The sequence below is a fragment of the Pinus tabuliformis genome, chromosome 1_1 (genome assembly GCF_031772625.1).
Source record: "Pinus tabuliformis cultivar Carrire ecotype Pingquan chromosome 1_1, CPIR1, whole genome shotgun sequence".
Classification (NCBI taxonomy): domain Eukaryota; kingdom Viridiplantae; phylum Streptophyta; class Pinopsida; order Pinales; family Pinaceae; genus Pinus; species Pinus tabuliformis.
Genome location: NC_142297.1, coordinates 751,824,173 through 751,839,576, shown reverse-complemented (window position 1 = coordinate 751,839,576; position 15,404 = coordinate 751,824,173).

The window sequence follows — 15,404 nt, the reverse complement described above, 5'->3', positions numbered from 1 at the left end:
CCTAATTTGTTAACTAACCCATCAAATTCTAAGTGCCGCAGAATTTCATGTTCATAATTGGTGTCAGGAGTCTCAAGAATCTGCATAATAGGGAGATTTGGTTTTTTAGTTTCTTCCAGTTTCTCTTGGGCGTCTGATGTTTCATTTTTCTCAGAAATTTCTTGTATTTGAACACTATATTTTTCATTTATAATTTCTTTTGGTTCTGCTGCTAAAACTTCCAATTCATTTGAGGAATTACTTACAGTATTGTAAAGAATGAAAGAATCCATATCAGAGTGTACTCAGTAGATAGGGAAATTTTGGGGTTTCTCCTAACTACTTACAACATATTTCATTAAGGTTTCTCTGTATAGTATCTTGGGTTGACCGAATACTAAAATAGTAGCATAAGACATGTCCAATTGTAGAGATCCTTGAAGTTTTGCACCCCAAGATCTGGACAATAACATGCCACACTTTGGTGGAATATCAGCTACTACTATATCCATCAAGATTGTTTTGGTAGGATATTAAACTAGTGATACACACAAGTCTTTGATTAATCCTAAACATCTAACCTGACTTGAATCGAAAGTGAAGAGGTCCTTATATGGCCTGTTGATGTCTAGGTCCAATTTCTCCATTACAGATTTAGGCATTAAGTTATGAGATGCACCAAAATCAAACATGGCATTATGAAGTATTTTATCATGTATGTTCAAACTTAGATAGAAAGGAGGGAATACTCCATCTACTGATTTCCCATTCACTTCAGGGCCAAAAATTAATTTAGGTTGGTCATCAAAAACATTCACCGAATGTTCATTTACAAAAATTTTGAGTGACTTGTTGATCTGGCTTCTGTAGACATCATGTTTAGCTAATTCAGGTAATGGAACAACTATTTTTAATTTGCCTATTTCAACTTCCAGATTAAAAGGTTTTTCAGTCTGAGTTCTTGCATTTTGGACAGTTGGATTCTCTTTTTCTTCTATGTTCTCTATGTTTCTCTCCTTTTCAGGAGTGGGGTTATGTGCTAAAGTTGTTTCCACATTAACTTCTGGAGGTTCTTCCACGTTTCCTTTGGAAGGAATAGAAGTGGAAGGTTGTCTACTATTTGCTTGATTATCGGATACATCTTCGATAATTGGGTTAGCTGGATTAGGATCTGTTATGGAAAGAATATGTACAGGGGTGGTATTGGTCTTACCTTTGGTAGGATTCTTTGTAGCATTCTGTTTATTGGTTTCATGAATATCTATTCTTCTACTCCTCAGATTATATTGTTTGTGGACTTCATAAATGGTTGTATCATATCCCTCCCTAAAGTCAAACGATTCATCTGACTGAGTTTGGAACTGTTTAAGAATGTGAGCTTCTTGATCTTCTAGGGCCAAGAAAACTTGTTCATTGTCGAGTCCCATCAAATTGATTTGAGTATCTTCTGTTAGTTCATCAGAAGTTGAGGCTTCAGCATAATTTTCTTGGAATGGGGGCCTAAGGTTTTGATCACGGCTGGTCTTTCCAATATTCTGGTTCTAGTTTTTCCTGAAATTTGGATTTCTCCCAGTGTCGCTTGGTTGACCATCCCAATGGGATTTCCTTTCAATTGTTTCTACTCTATATCCAAGCCTATCCATTCCTTTAATAATAGCATCCAATTTTTGTTCAAAGGCTGAAGGTTCTTCTTTCAAATGTATCCTCCTTTTAGCTCTGGCTCTAGCTCGTTTGGATATTAGGTTGGCTTCAACGGTAACAGCTATACGTTGCATCTCTTCTAAGGTTCGAGGATCTCTTTCCCTAAGTTGGTATGCCATATCAGAATGAAATCCATTAGGGAATTTGATTAATGCCAAATCTGGAGGAGGTCTAATGTTTTGAGGGATAGCATTGTAAACATTTTGAACCTAGTATAGTAATCTTGTACAGTTTCTTGTGTTCCCCTCTTCAAGTTTTCATATTTTGACAAAATATGGAGAGGATCGTTTTTCTTTTCCCATCTATTCAAGAATGTTGTATAAAGGTTTGCTAAGTCATTGATACTGTTTGCAGGAAGGGCTCTAAACCAGGTCCTAACATCTCCAGTCAGACTTTGAATGAATATTCTCATTCTGACATCATCTATATCAATTTCATATATCTCAAAATAGTCTATCATATTTTTAGTATGTTGTTGTGTAGTGTAAGTACCAGAGCCATCGAAAGGAGTGATTTTACTTTGATAGTCTTGGGGAATAGCCCCTGGGTTGGCAGGTAAATGCAGTGGGGCATACCTATTTGCCATTGTAGTAGATTTAGTTGAAATAACAACTAGGGTTGGTCTTGGAGTGATGGGTGGAGGGGTGGAAGGGGTGGCTTGAGGTTGAGATGTCTGAGGTGTAGTTGATGAACTTGGAGAAGCTAAAGTTATTACAGAAAGGTTTGGTGTTCCTACAGAGGTAAGTTCAGATTGAATGGAATTCTGCAAATGTCTGTCAAGATGTGAAGTGACAACTTCAAGTTGCAAATCTTCAATAAATATTGGGTCCTGGACTGTACGGGCTAACCCAGAGTCAGAAAAGGTTACAAATAAAGAGGTCTCAAAATACTCATCAAAGGGTTCTTCCTCAAGGTAAATCCACTTCACAGGATAGGAGTTTGATCTGTGTAAGGGCCGGGAACTAGAAAAACTCTCTTGGCTTTCTTGTCTCCTAAGAATCCTTGGGATCAAATTAGGATTTTCAAACACTTCTGGTGGGTTTGGATCAGGGTTAGCTCTGGTGTAATGAGTCCTTTCCGAAGCCAAGTTTGTAGGTATGTTTTGATTTTTTCTTTAAATGGGTTGAACAATACAACTTCTTACAGATCCTTTAAGAGGTTTTAGGTCTGGGATTTGAATTTTCTTAAAGACTTATTTGATAAGAGGCACTGATCAAGAATTTGAAACCAAATGTTCAATCCATAAACTAGACTGGAGATAGACTAAAGCAACATTCATTTACTTATGCAATTGCAAAGCAAAAGTAGTTCAAAGGCTACCTGGCTAACTTCAGGCTCCGTCTGTAGCTTATAAAGTAAACAATAGTAACAAACAAATTATTCAGATCCACAGTGGAGTCACCACTATGTTATCACTCAGATTTTCCTTAAAGTTGTTGGAAGAGGAAAGGGGTTCGAGGTAACCACAAACCAATCTTTTAGATACAGAATCTAGCCAATCTGTATCTAGAGATGGCTCTCTCTTTAAGTTTTAGCTTTCTTTTATAAGGTTTTAGGCTAGTTGTGAAGTTTAGGGGGTTTTACTTGAGTTTGGGTGGTGAGATTCTATAGCAAAGGGGTAGGACTGAGTACTTTAGTCTATTGGGCTAATGGAGTCAAAGAGGATGGCTTAACTGGATTTGGTTTCTTAACAAAAGATGGCTGCATAGGGCAAGATCATCAAATAGGGAACAATTGAACAACTTGAGATAAATGGAATGGGTTTAAAATGTCTAAAGGGCAGTTAAGAATCCTCCAGCATATTTAAAGAGAGAACTTGAATGATTATTACTAAAGAGCAGTTAAGAATTCTTTAATAAATAATCAAAGTGAATGAATTAGAAAACAGGAGCAATGAAGATTTCATTGTTTATACTAATTCAGAAGAAAACATGGAGAATAATAACGATTGAAAACATAGTGCAATAAAGCAAATTCTGAATTAGTCTTTTTCGTTTATCATTCAGATATGAAACATAGATGATATAATAACAAGGAGAACTTTAAAACAAAAGATATATAAGACTTATTGATCCCGTGTTTGATTCAAGAAATCTGTGAAAAGTCATTTGCTTCAATTCTTCGTCTAGCAAGCCACACAAAGTTGGTCCAATCAGCACTTTATTCCAAAATAATCAATATTACAGCAATGTCTAAGAATCCACCCTCAATACTCTAAGTGAGGGGGTATTTATACAAACAATCTTTACAAAAATATCTCATAACAGAGTGAGATATATTCTAGGGTGAGTAATCATTTTTTACAAGAAAATAGAGACAACTAGTCTCGAAGATAGGAGAAAGGTAAACTGATGTTGTGATGTTCCTATTCTCACCGAATGTGCTGGAGGCAGGCCCTATGATTTGGCTTGTTGTTGTCTTCTTTAGTAACTCTGTTCTGGTTGCCCTGTTTTGACTAATACTCTTTACCTGTTCTGATACACTTCGACCTGTTTGACCTTTGTTCATCTCTTTTCACCTTTATTCATTTTACCACAATAAATAGCCCAAAATTTATATTTTTACTAAGGATAAATTTGCAAAATTCCAACATGTCTTCCCACCATTTTGGCTCTGGAAATCTGTGTTTTTGAAGTTTCCTTAGACTTTCATCAGTCTCTGTATATCTAAAAATTTAGGCTCGATTAGGAACAACTGCTTTACCTCATGCTCAATATAGAATAAGTTCTCTAAGCTGTCATAGAGAGCTCGGCCTGTGGGGAGTGCTTTTACTCCTAATGTACTTGTTGATGAGCTAGCTTGATTTCCAGCATACTTATTCAATTTGTGAACATAATCAATATGCTTCATTAACTTGTCATTAATGACAAAAGGACTTGGTAGCCCTTTATTCTGTAAGACAGTGAATTTTTCCATAAAAGAATTGATTTCCACCTGCATATCTTGATATTTTCTTTCTAGATTCTGCATCAAAGTTCTCTTGGTTAGCGCCCTTTTGATTTCCAAAATGGTGTCTGTCCTGTCTGGGATGCCAAGTACTTCCAACTGTTCCTGATTTTTGTTATTCAAAAGATGTATGAGCCGGTTGTCTTGGTCAGGCATTTGTCCTAATAGATATTTTTTCTTTTGAATCTCTCCCTGTGATGTTTTCACTAGATTAATTTGTTCATATATCACTTGGATGGATGGCCAAACATCATTTATAGATTGGGCGATATAGGCCCACAGAATTTTCTTGATCTCTACCAGGGGTTTGTCAAAAGTGAGCTCTTGTTCTAATGTTTTCACTTTACTTTCTAAGGCTTTAATCTCCCTTGTTTTTTCCACAACACTTATTTTGGAAATGTCATCATTTCTTTCTTCCTTAGCTAATTGCTCTTTTACCTGTTTTAATTCTGCAATTTGTAGTCTCATTTCTTCCATTGCCTTTATCAATTATTCAGTGTTCAAATCAGCACTGTTGTCCTGTGTTGTTCCTATTGTTGTTGTACTTGTGACCACCTCTGCTGTGACTGTTGGGATGTTTGGAGCTAATGTTGTTCCAAGTGTAGAAGGGACTATTGTTGAGACTATGGGAATTACATCAGGAGGCGGAGAGGTCAACTCTCCCTGCCTGTCCTTCAGTGCTTTTTCTAATGCCTGCACTGTGTCATTCAATCTTTCATTGAGTCTCAAGAGGAGATCCATCATCTCTTCTTCAGATTCTTGCTTTATAACATCAGCAGTCTATGGATGCCTTGAGGGAGGAAGCTTTAGCTGCTTCCTCAAGGCAGCAATATCTTCCTCTTTCTTCTTAATTATTGCTTCTACACCTTTTACATCTTTGGGATCATGTCCCAATCCATGATGATTTATTCTAATGATTTTATTTTGTTATCCTTGGCCACGGAGGAGGCTTTTTCTAAGTGGAGTTGAGCAGTAGTATTGTCCAAAGAATTTTGTAGCCTGTGAGCCATTAATGCTTTACTGGTTAAGGTTGAATAGACCATCTCTCTAGTTTTCTTTTGAAGTTTAATCTAATCCAAAGGATTAATATCCTTAGCCAAGACTTCCAGATTTGTCCTAATATAATCTACTGCTTTTTGAGGTTGTTGAACCTTTGGCTTGAAGTGGCTCATTATCATTTTGCCCTCTTGAATATCATAAGCATACATCAATCTCTGCTGGTTTGTGGGGGCCATTTTCAAATACTGATTGTAAATTTGAAGTCTTACTGGATCATTTTTGGCTTTGATTTCTGTGAATGTCTTCTTGATATCCAAGGCCTCTTTACTTTGTGGCCTGGTGGAGGATACTTCTGCACTATGTTGTTTTTCTAGTTCTTGCCTTTGTGAGCTAATGGATGTTCTGCCTAATGGTGAAGTTTGCTAGCTAACTACCCTCCCTTCTCTTTGACTATCTGTATTTTTTTCAATGATTTCCTCTTCGGAAAGAGGATTCAGTCTTTGCCTCTTTGTCCCCGACTGTCTTGTAAGTCTACTGGTGGGGGTAGTGGTTTCTTTTTCCCGCTTTTTATTTTTTTCCTCGTTTAGAGGAGTTTGCAAAATTGGGCTTTCTGCTACTTTGGTTTGAACTGAAGGAGCTGGCACTTGACCCTGTTCTTTGGAAATACCAGGCTGATCTGTCATTGTGGGTTGTTTTGTAGTATCTATTTCCTTACCTTTGGTTGTTCTTGTGGCTGGTATGTTGACTTCCTGTTGAGGTTGTTGAGAAGTTCCAGCAATGGATGAAATACTGGTTGGTTTTTGAGGCAGCTGGAATGGTACCTGTCCAAAAAAGTCCAGGTCAAGGGTTTTCTCAAGATCTCTCATAACATTTTCCATATTTTCTTACTCATTGACATCTTCTATTAGGGTTCCCTCTATCCATTCATCCATGTTTTCAAACTGCTCAATTTCTGGGATTCTATGGTGAATGTATGGGGATAACTTGTTCTTCATCCTTCTGTCACATATAAAACTGTTGGGGTCATATGGTACCCATCTAAAACTCTTTCTTAGTTTAAGGTGATCTTGTAAAATTATTTCAGTTTCTTTCCATGCATCCCTAGAGTTGATGACAAAAGGGCCTAGTTGATTCTTTATTCTTAACTATGCTTTTTTCTTTGCACTACAAAAATGGACTAAATCTACATTTATGATCTGCCTGAAATACTCCAATGCAAATAATCTCATGGGAACATACTTAGGTAACTTACAAGGACTAATTTCACACCCATACATCTGGATTTCTGTGTGATTTTTGTATAGGTACCAGTCACCTATCCTGTACTACTTAGAGAGTTGGAGAATTTTCTTCATGTCACCATTGATCCTAGGAGGGGAAACTCCTATCAACAGGGAGGTTTTTGGACGCAAAAATAAGTCAATGAACTCATTATAAGTGTTGTTAGCACCTAAATTTGCCTTAGGCTGAATGAAGGAAAAATTCACGGTAACCAAAAACCACGCTCACTCTGGTAGCTAGCCCTACCAGAATAGGAGAGGGCTCTCTCTGGGTCACACTCAGGAAAATAAAAAATGGGGTCTGAGATGGCTCAAAAATGAATACTGATTTTAGGCTAGGTAAACAAATATGATAGAGGTATTTTCATGAATGACTAAGTTTTCTGGGATGTGTGGGACTAAGGAACAGCATGAGCAGAGAATTTAACTCAAAGACACAGATTATTTCGTGAGGCAAGACAAGCGGAAAGTCTAGCAATTAGATTTGAAATAATATGAAGTGGAGAGATTGTTTAAGAGTGTGAAAAGGGCATAAATACATGAATCCTTTTCAACAAAAGAAAACATAGAACGTGAAAACTATCCCAAGGCAAAGCAGTACACTAAATTCTACCTTTTCTTACTTAGAAAGCTTTCACTGGAAACGAATATGAATGAAAATATGAAACATAATGAAATACATATGAAACGTAAAGAAAATACATTTTCTAAACTCACACCACAGGAATCTCATGAACTAGAGCTACAACCTTTCATTAATTCTCTGTCAAAATGTATAGTGAGTGACTGGGTTTCTCTCCCACAGTTTCCCGGAAACTCCAACTCTTTACAAAATGACTCTCAATACAATAAATAAGATTTTCCATGAGAAATTCGATCAAACCAGGAAATGAAGAGCCAACCATCAGCAGTTACATTTAATTTTCTATGAGGACCAATGAGAAAAAGAAAAAAAAAAGTAAACATGAGCGTAGATTTTTTGGGTGGTTGTTCGCCTTCATTTGGCCACTTGGATGGAAGCCGAAAATGTTTTTTAAACTTTTCCTTTGATGCCAGGAAAAATGTATTGTAAATGAGTGGGCCCACTTGGAGAAAATTGTGAATCGAAATTTCGGGGAGTGGGAGTGATTTTGGCCTTTGGGTCTCTGTGCGCCGCGCCAAAAACTGTATGCGTCACGCCACTTTGGAGCTGGTTTTGAGGAACTTGATGAAGTCAAAATTGAGCCCAAGTGTGCTTGTAGGGAATCCCTACCTATATTCTTTTCAACCCAAGTAAAATTTCTGAATTTGGTGCCCATTTGCCCCTACAAAACTGAAATCTCCCAAGACTGCTTCCTGTGTGTCAAAATAGAGGCAGAGAGGTCACGTTTTGGGTGTTTTTGACCTCCTGAGGACTAAAAACTGGCCCACACTTCTTGGCCATGCACCAACAGTCATGATTTCCCATGGAAAATCCAAAAATGTAAACTTTTTCTCATTTGGAGCTCCCTAGTGAAAGCGCGCGCCAGGTGGCGCGGCGCACAGGGAGAAAAAACTTGTTTCTTGTGCACAAAATTTCAAAATGCAAAAGTGTGCTCCAAATTTCTTGAAATTTGGGTTGTACCTTCTATATCACATGTAATGCTAGACCAATGAAGCCTCGGCCAAGATTCAGAGCCGATCTTGCTCTTTTTTCCTCTTTTGTCTTTTTGTCACCTTCCTCAATTTCGCCTTTAGGCACCTGATTCTTGCTCTGGAGCTCATGTTTCAGGCCATGTAATGGTGAGTTATACACCTCAACATTACTTTTTCCCTATTAGCCTTCTCCACCAGTTGCTCCAAGTGAATGTTCACTTTCTCTAAAACATACTCCCGGTCCTCATCTCTTTGCTCCATAGGTCTACCTTGTGCTGCCATGATGTGTTGCCGGTTTTCCTTGATTAGTTGCAACTCTATCTCAGCTTGATGATCCTCAAGTTGTTTGTTCCTCTGCTCCAGATATTTCATGTTCCATTTGGCTCTTTCCAAGTCAAGGGACAAAGCTTGAATCTCTGTTTGCTGCTCCTGGATGATCTCTTTAAGCTGTGCACTTTGCGGATCTGTATCTGTATCATCATCATGAAGGAGAACGAATTTGGTCTCTTGTTCACCTGATGGCCCCTCATCATGCATTGGCTCCTTACCTCTGTCCTGTACCTATAGTGCTGATGTAGGAAGCGAGCCCCCTTCCACCCCGGGTGGAGATAACACTCGCTTTGCTGCTACAAACAAATGTCTAGAACCCCTCTGATATGTGACGAATACCAGCACACTGGCGGTCTCATGGTGCTCATACTGATGAGAAGGTTCTCCTGTCTCAAATCTAGTCTCTAGAGGTCCCTGTGAAGCTCGGAAGAAGTCACAGGAGATGAAATCATCCCAAGTGATACCCTGTAGATCAAGCTGATGCACCACCAAAATCTTGACAAGAGCAAAATGATAAACATTGTTAAGTTGCCGCTGAGGGGTTTTATGTTGTATAAAGGTGGGCATCCTCTCTATGTTCTAGCAAATGAAATACGGGATGTTCATCATCCGTACCCTGGTGAAATGCACGAGGAACCTGATGTGATAAGCATAAAGATGAGAGAATCGTCCCTCACAGCTGAAGTATTTCATAATCAATCTCATTAGTGGAGCATATGCATCTTTCAAATACCGAAATGGAAAGACTCTTTTGAGCTGCCTCAAGAAAGTGGTTTTAATATATGGCTCATAATGATGCCGATCAATCTTCTACTTCTTGTTCCATGGTTCTCCAATGTTTGGTATGCCGGTTTCTAATGAGACAGATTCTGGTGTAAGTGTGAAGGTGACAGTAGCTAAAGTAGCCTGATCTCCATGTAAGTGCAGCACGAACAGATGAGCCAGCTCATGATGAAATTGAACACTAGCCACCTTTTGACAAAACTCAAAGCATGACTAACGCTGGAAACATGACATAGCAAGAGGGCAGGCCTGCATTTCTGTAAGGGTGGTCGGTTCTTCTCTAACATGTCTGCCACTTTTGTGAGGCCTCTGGGGAGCCTGTTCTTCCGAGGATGAGTCACTTTGGGTTTCCATTTCATAGTCCAATGCATGTTCAAATGCCATGACTGTTGCTTTTCCACTGCCTTAGAGAAAAAGATGCTAATGATAAAACTGTGTTTGGACTGCTTTTGTGATGTGTTGAAATCTTCCACCAAGGGGAAAAATGCAACAATGGACTATTAGGAAGGGGAATAATATGAAGGGATTGGGGACTATGAGGAGGAATTTTATTTAGGGAGATGTAGGGGGTTTAGGAAATTTTATATGGGGTAGGGTTTGGGGTTTTACTTTTGACAAATGAGCAAAGGGGATAGGGAATAGGATTTTAGTAGCATTTTAGGATAGGAAAAATGGGAAAAGTGGAATAGGGAAGAAGGGAACGAGGGAAAGAAGGAAAAATGAAATGGAGGAGGAATCTTGGTGCCAACACAATGAATTTGCAACCCGAACAGCATTTGTTTTGATGACTTTAAGTGGCAGGGTTTAAGAGTTTTTGTGAAACCATAAGCAGCCATAAACCATCATCATACTAACATAAAAATGGATGAAACACTTATAGATCAACCCCACCTGGAAAATTCAAGGGATTGAAAGGCAATTTGTTGCAATTCTGAGCAAAATCAGGCTTTTATGTGTATGCACCGCGCAACATACCCAGTGCACTGCGCCGTTTGAGTGGGTCACGCCCGTGTTATTTAACACTATGTGGTCACGCCTAGTGCGCCGTGCTCCACCTGTGCGTCGCGCTCCAACCTTTAACACAGTCACGGCCTTTCAAACTGCAGTTTGTTCTTCAACCTCCAAATTTGACTTTTCTATAAGAGTTCATGAATGTAACTTGATACAAATGATTTATATACTTGGAGAAATATCTTGCAAGAGTTGGATTTGATTTTTTCTTTATCCAAAACACATTTTGTAATGTTTTCACTTTGGCACTTTTTCACAATTAATACAACTCTGCTTTTCACACTTCCTTTTGATTTCTTTGACTAAAATGATGAAATTTTTGGCAATTTTTTGCAGGGGTAGCCGACATGGAATTTGGCTAAGGAGACCAGGGCTGCGCTTGGAGAAATCCACTAAGAAACTTTTGAAAATTATTACAAATGACAAACTGTTGACTTTTCTTCAAAACAGAGTTTTGAAGAACAGTCGTAATCTATCAACATGACGATGAAAATCTTTGAATCAAAACTTTATAAGAGCCTCCCTCTGGCCTTGTTGGCTTTATTGGACATTGTTTGAAGACCAAATGACTAATCCCTAGACTTAATGACCGAAATGACTCTTGTCCATTAAAATATCAAACATTGACTGTCATGGACTTTAATACACATTAATGAAAAGACCTAAGCTAGCAGGTACAAGACATGAGGGGAATGAATGATAAGGTCCTTCTGTTAGATTATGACATGCCCCTAGCAGAATGCAGTTGAGTGAATGGAGCGAGACACCTAAAAATGAAACGCAGAAAGAATTTTGATCTCTGACGGAGGACTGACAAGACCGACTCTAACATTGGCTCCAATGGGGGATGGTAGCTCCTTGGAGGTGCCAAGAATGCCAGATCTTTGGGAGAGCAGACAGTGCCTTCGTCCATTGGGCTATGGAGTCATTATTTTGACAATCCACACAAGACTCTAACTCATTTATTGACTAAAACCTGACTCAAACCGAATCAATTATGAAACCAAAATCACCGAAAAACTAACTCAAATTTGATCTTAAAATGACTCGAAGACTGACTTGACAAACTCTAACCAAAACTGAAATAAAATGGTATTTATAGTGACAATGGAAACAACAGAAACAACTTAGAAGTAGTACCACTTGAGCAGCCGACCATTGATTGGCCCTCCTGGACAATCTTCCCCATTCATTTCCTTCAAAAGAAAGGCATTCTGACCCCGATATGTTGCAATCTTGAAGGGACCTTTCCAGAGATTCTCGAATTTACCGTGCTTACCCTTTTCCTAATTCCTTGCATCCCACTTTAGCACTACATCATCCAACTAAAATTTGTCCACCTTTGCTTTTCTATCATAAATTTTCTTAATCTTCTCCTGCAACTTGGATGTGTTTTGGAAAACTTCTTCTCTGGTCTGCTGAAAATGGATCATTTGATTCAATCTTCTCTGCATAGGATCATCTTCACTGCCAGCTTCCTGAAGAAGTTTGACTACCAGGGCTGGGAGAGGGGTAGGAAACAAGGCATCAACTCCATACACAAGCTCAAAGGGGGACATACCAATGGATTTCTTCTGACCGACCCGATTTGCCCAAAGTGCATTGACCAACTTCTTATGCCAGCTCTTCTTGTTGATTTCCAGCAGCTTCTTAATGATGTTGACCAAAGATTTGTTAGAGGACTCCACCAATCCATTTCCTTGTGGATGATAGACAGTTGAGTGACCCAAAATGATGTGATATTTATGACAAAACTCTACCATCCTTTTTTATTTGAAAGCTACTACGTTATCAGTGATTAACTTATTCGGGCAACCAAAGCGAGACAAGATGTTATTTTCAAGGAATGAAATAATTACCACATCTGTAGCTTGTCTGGTGGGAATTGCTTCAATCCATTTGATGAAGTAATCTATTGTCGTGAGAATCCATCGATGCTGACCGGAAGAAGCGGGATGAATTTCACCAATGAAATCCAACCCCCATTTCTAAAAAGGGGCACTCACCTCAATGGGCTTAAGCGGAAAAGGCTGTAATTTCTGCCTTCCTTCAAAAATTTGGCATTTATGACAGCTCTTGACAACCTTATATACATCAACAAACAATTTCGGCCAATAGTATCCCGCTCTCAGAACTTTATTTGCTGTTGTTTTCCAAAAAAGGTGACCACCACAATCTCCTTCGTGGAAATCCTCCATGACCTGCTTTGCTTCTTCTTCCACCAAACAATTCAAAATAACGCCACCATGATCTTTCCAATAAAGTGCAGAATTTAGAATGCAAAACTTGGAAGCCTTTAATTTGAGAGTTCTAGCTTTGCTTCTAGTCATGCCGGGTGGTGGTGACAAATTTTGAAGCACATATAGGATATCTAAATACCACGAAGAAAGAGCAAACATTTCAGATAACTGAATTGACGAACCTTCCTCATTCTCATCGGACATAGCAGTGATCAGATTTATGTCTAAGGCGTGAAAGTTTGATTCGGCCATTAACTTTGCCAATCCCTGTCCTTTAACAAGATTTGTGGGCTTCATTTCCACATCATATTCCAACAAATCTGCAATCTACTTGCCTCGTTTTCCTTCCGGATCGGTCTGCACTAAAACATCTTTGGCAGCAGTGTTAGGAACATAAGCCAGAATATGAGAATGCAGAATGTATACCCTAAAATCTTTCAATGCTTTCATAAGTGCAAGGGCTTGCTTCTCAATGATGTTGTACTTTAAGGCTGCATCTCTTATAGTTCGGCTGAAGAAAGCAATTGGTCTTTTGTGATCATCTCTTTTCTGCATCAACATCGCTGCCATAATGCTCCAAAGCGAATGAAAACAATATAAAATCCTGAGTGTATTACGGGCTGATTAGAACTGGAGCTGAGGAAAGAGCCAATTTGACTAAATTGAAAGATTTTACAGCCTCTTCCGTCCACTTCACTTGGCTGTCCTTCTTAAGCATGTTTGTGATCTCTCTTAGGTGCTCAGCAAGATTAGGTACAAAGCGGTGTAAAAAATTCATTTTACCATTGAACGATTGAATCTCCTTCTTATTCCGGGGTAGATCAATTTGCTGAATTGCTTGCACATGTGCTGGATCAATACGAATGCCGTCTTTTGAGATGATGTGCCCAAGTAGTTTGCCCTCCTCCATGGCAAACAAGCTCTTTTTCAGATTCAGCGATAGACCATATTTTCTGCACTTTTGAAAGACAGTTTTCAGATGATACATGTGTTCTTCATCAGATTTGGAAAACACCGTCAGATCATCAAGGTATACAACCAAAAAGACATCCTTCTCATTTGTGAAAGCCAAGTCCATTGCCAGCTGAAAGGTGGCACCCATGTTCTTCAAACCAAAAGGCATTTTAGCGTAATGAAAAGTTCCCCACGGAGTGGTGAATGCTGCCTTGTCTCGGTCATCTTCATGGACAGCAATTTGGTTATATCTAGATTAACCATCAAGTAGTGACATACGAGATGCTCCAACTACTCGCTGAAGTATATGATCCATTTTGGGCAGTGGGTAGTTATCTTTCAATGAAACTTTATTGAGATTCCTGAGATCAATGCACAAGTGAATCTCACCTGTATTCTTCCGCACGGGCACCAAATTAGAGATCCAATCCGAAAATCTGATGGGAACGATGATTCCTGATTTGTACAACTTGTTTATCTCCTTTTCAATTGATGGCAGTAGTTTTGGATTTAGCCTTCTCAACTTCTGTCTAAAAGGTTTCTGATTAGGCTTGATGGGTATAGTGTGCTGAATTATATTGGTATTGTATGTATTCAAGTCAGAATAGTCCCAAACGAACACATCAACAAATGAAGACAACAAACTGATGTATTTGGCTTTCATCTTTTGTGGCAATGCTTTAGACAGTTTTACCATTTTAGGATTAGTAGTTGTTCCGATATTGACCTCTTCAACACCCTTCTCTGTTGGCTGCAATGTTGGTTTGAAGGCTACGTCATCTTGATCAAGGAGTTCTTCTAAAGGTATCAAGCCTTAAGGAATGATGTTATCCTTTAGCTGCAACATGTCCATTTGATTGATCTGCACCTCATCTTTGCCATCATCATTTTCTTCATCAATTGAGGTCTCTTTGAACTTACCTTTGTTTTGCAAAAAATCATCAATCTCCTCATCATCTTGGAAAACATGCCAATATCTCTGATTGTCGGGGACAGTCGGACGATGCTTGACATAGATTTCGAATTTATTAATGTAGTTCATTGGAATCTTCAAAATACTGGCTACCTTAGCAAGAGCATCAACGATGCTATTTTGAACATCAGGCACACATGTCAAGGTATATTCTGAAAATAATTTCAGGATGTCTAGAACTGCATTCCGGTAAACCTGCATCCAAGGATGCTTTGCTTGATATTCACCTCTGACCTGCTTAATCACCAATTCGGAGTCGCCATATACTGCAATCCTCTTAGCATTCAGTGTTCTTAGAATCTTTAGGCCAGCAATCAGAGCTTCATACTCAGCCTCATTGTTCGAATAATCAAAAGCTAATTTGTAGGAGCATACCCGCACATTACTAGGCACCTTGTTCGGGGCGGAGAAAGGACTGCATACCCAAATACCAATTCCAGCACCATCATTTCCCACTGCACCATCAAAATCCATGGTCCACAAACCTTCTTCTTCTCCTTCCAAGTGCTGAAATTCTGCTAGCTATGTTTTTCTTGCTTGTTGTCCATTACCTTCAGCTGATTTCTCAATGGTGTTTTGCTATTCTCATCCTTC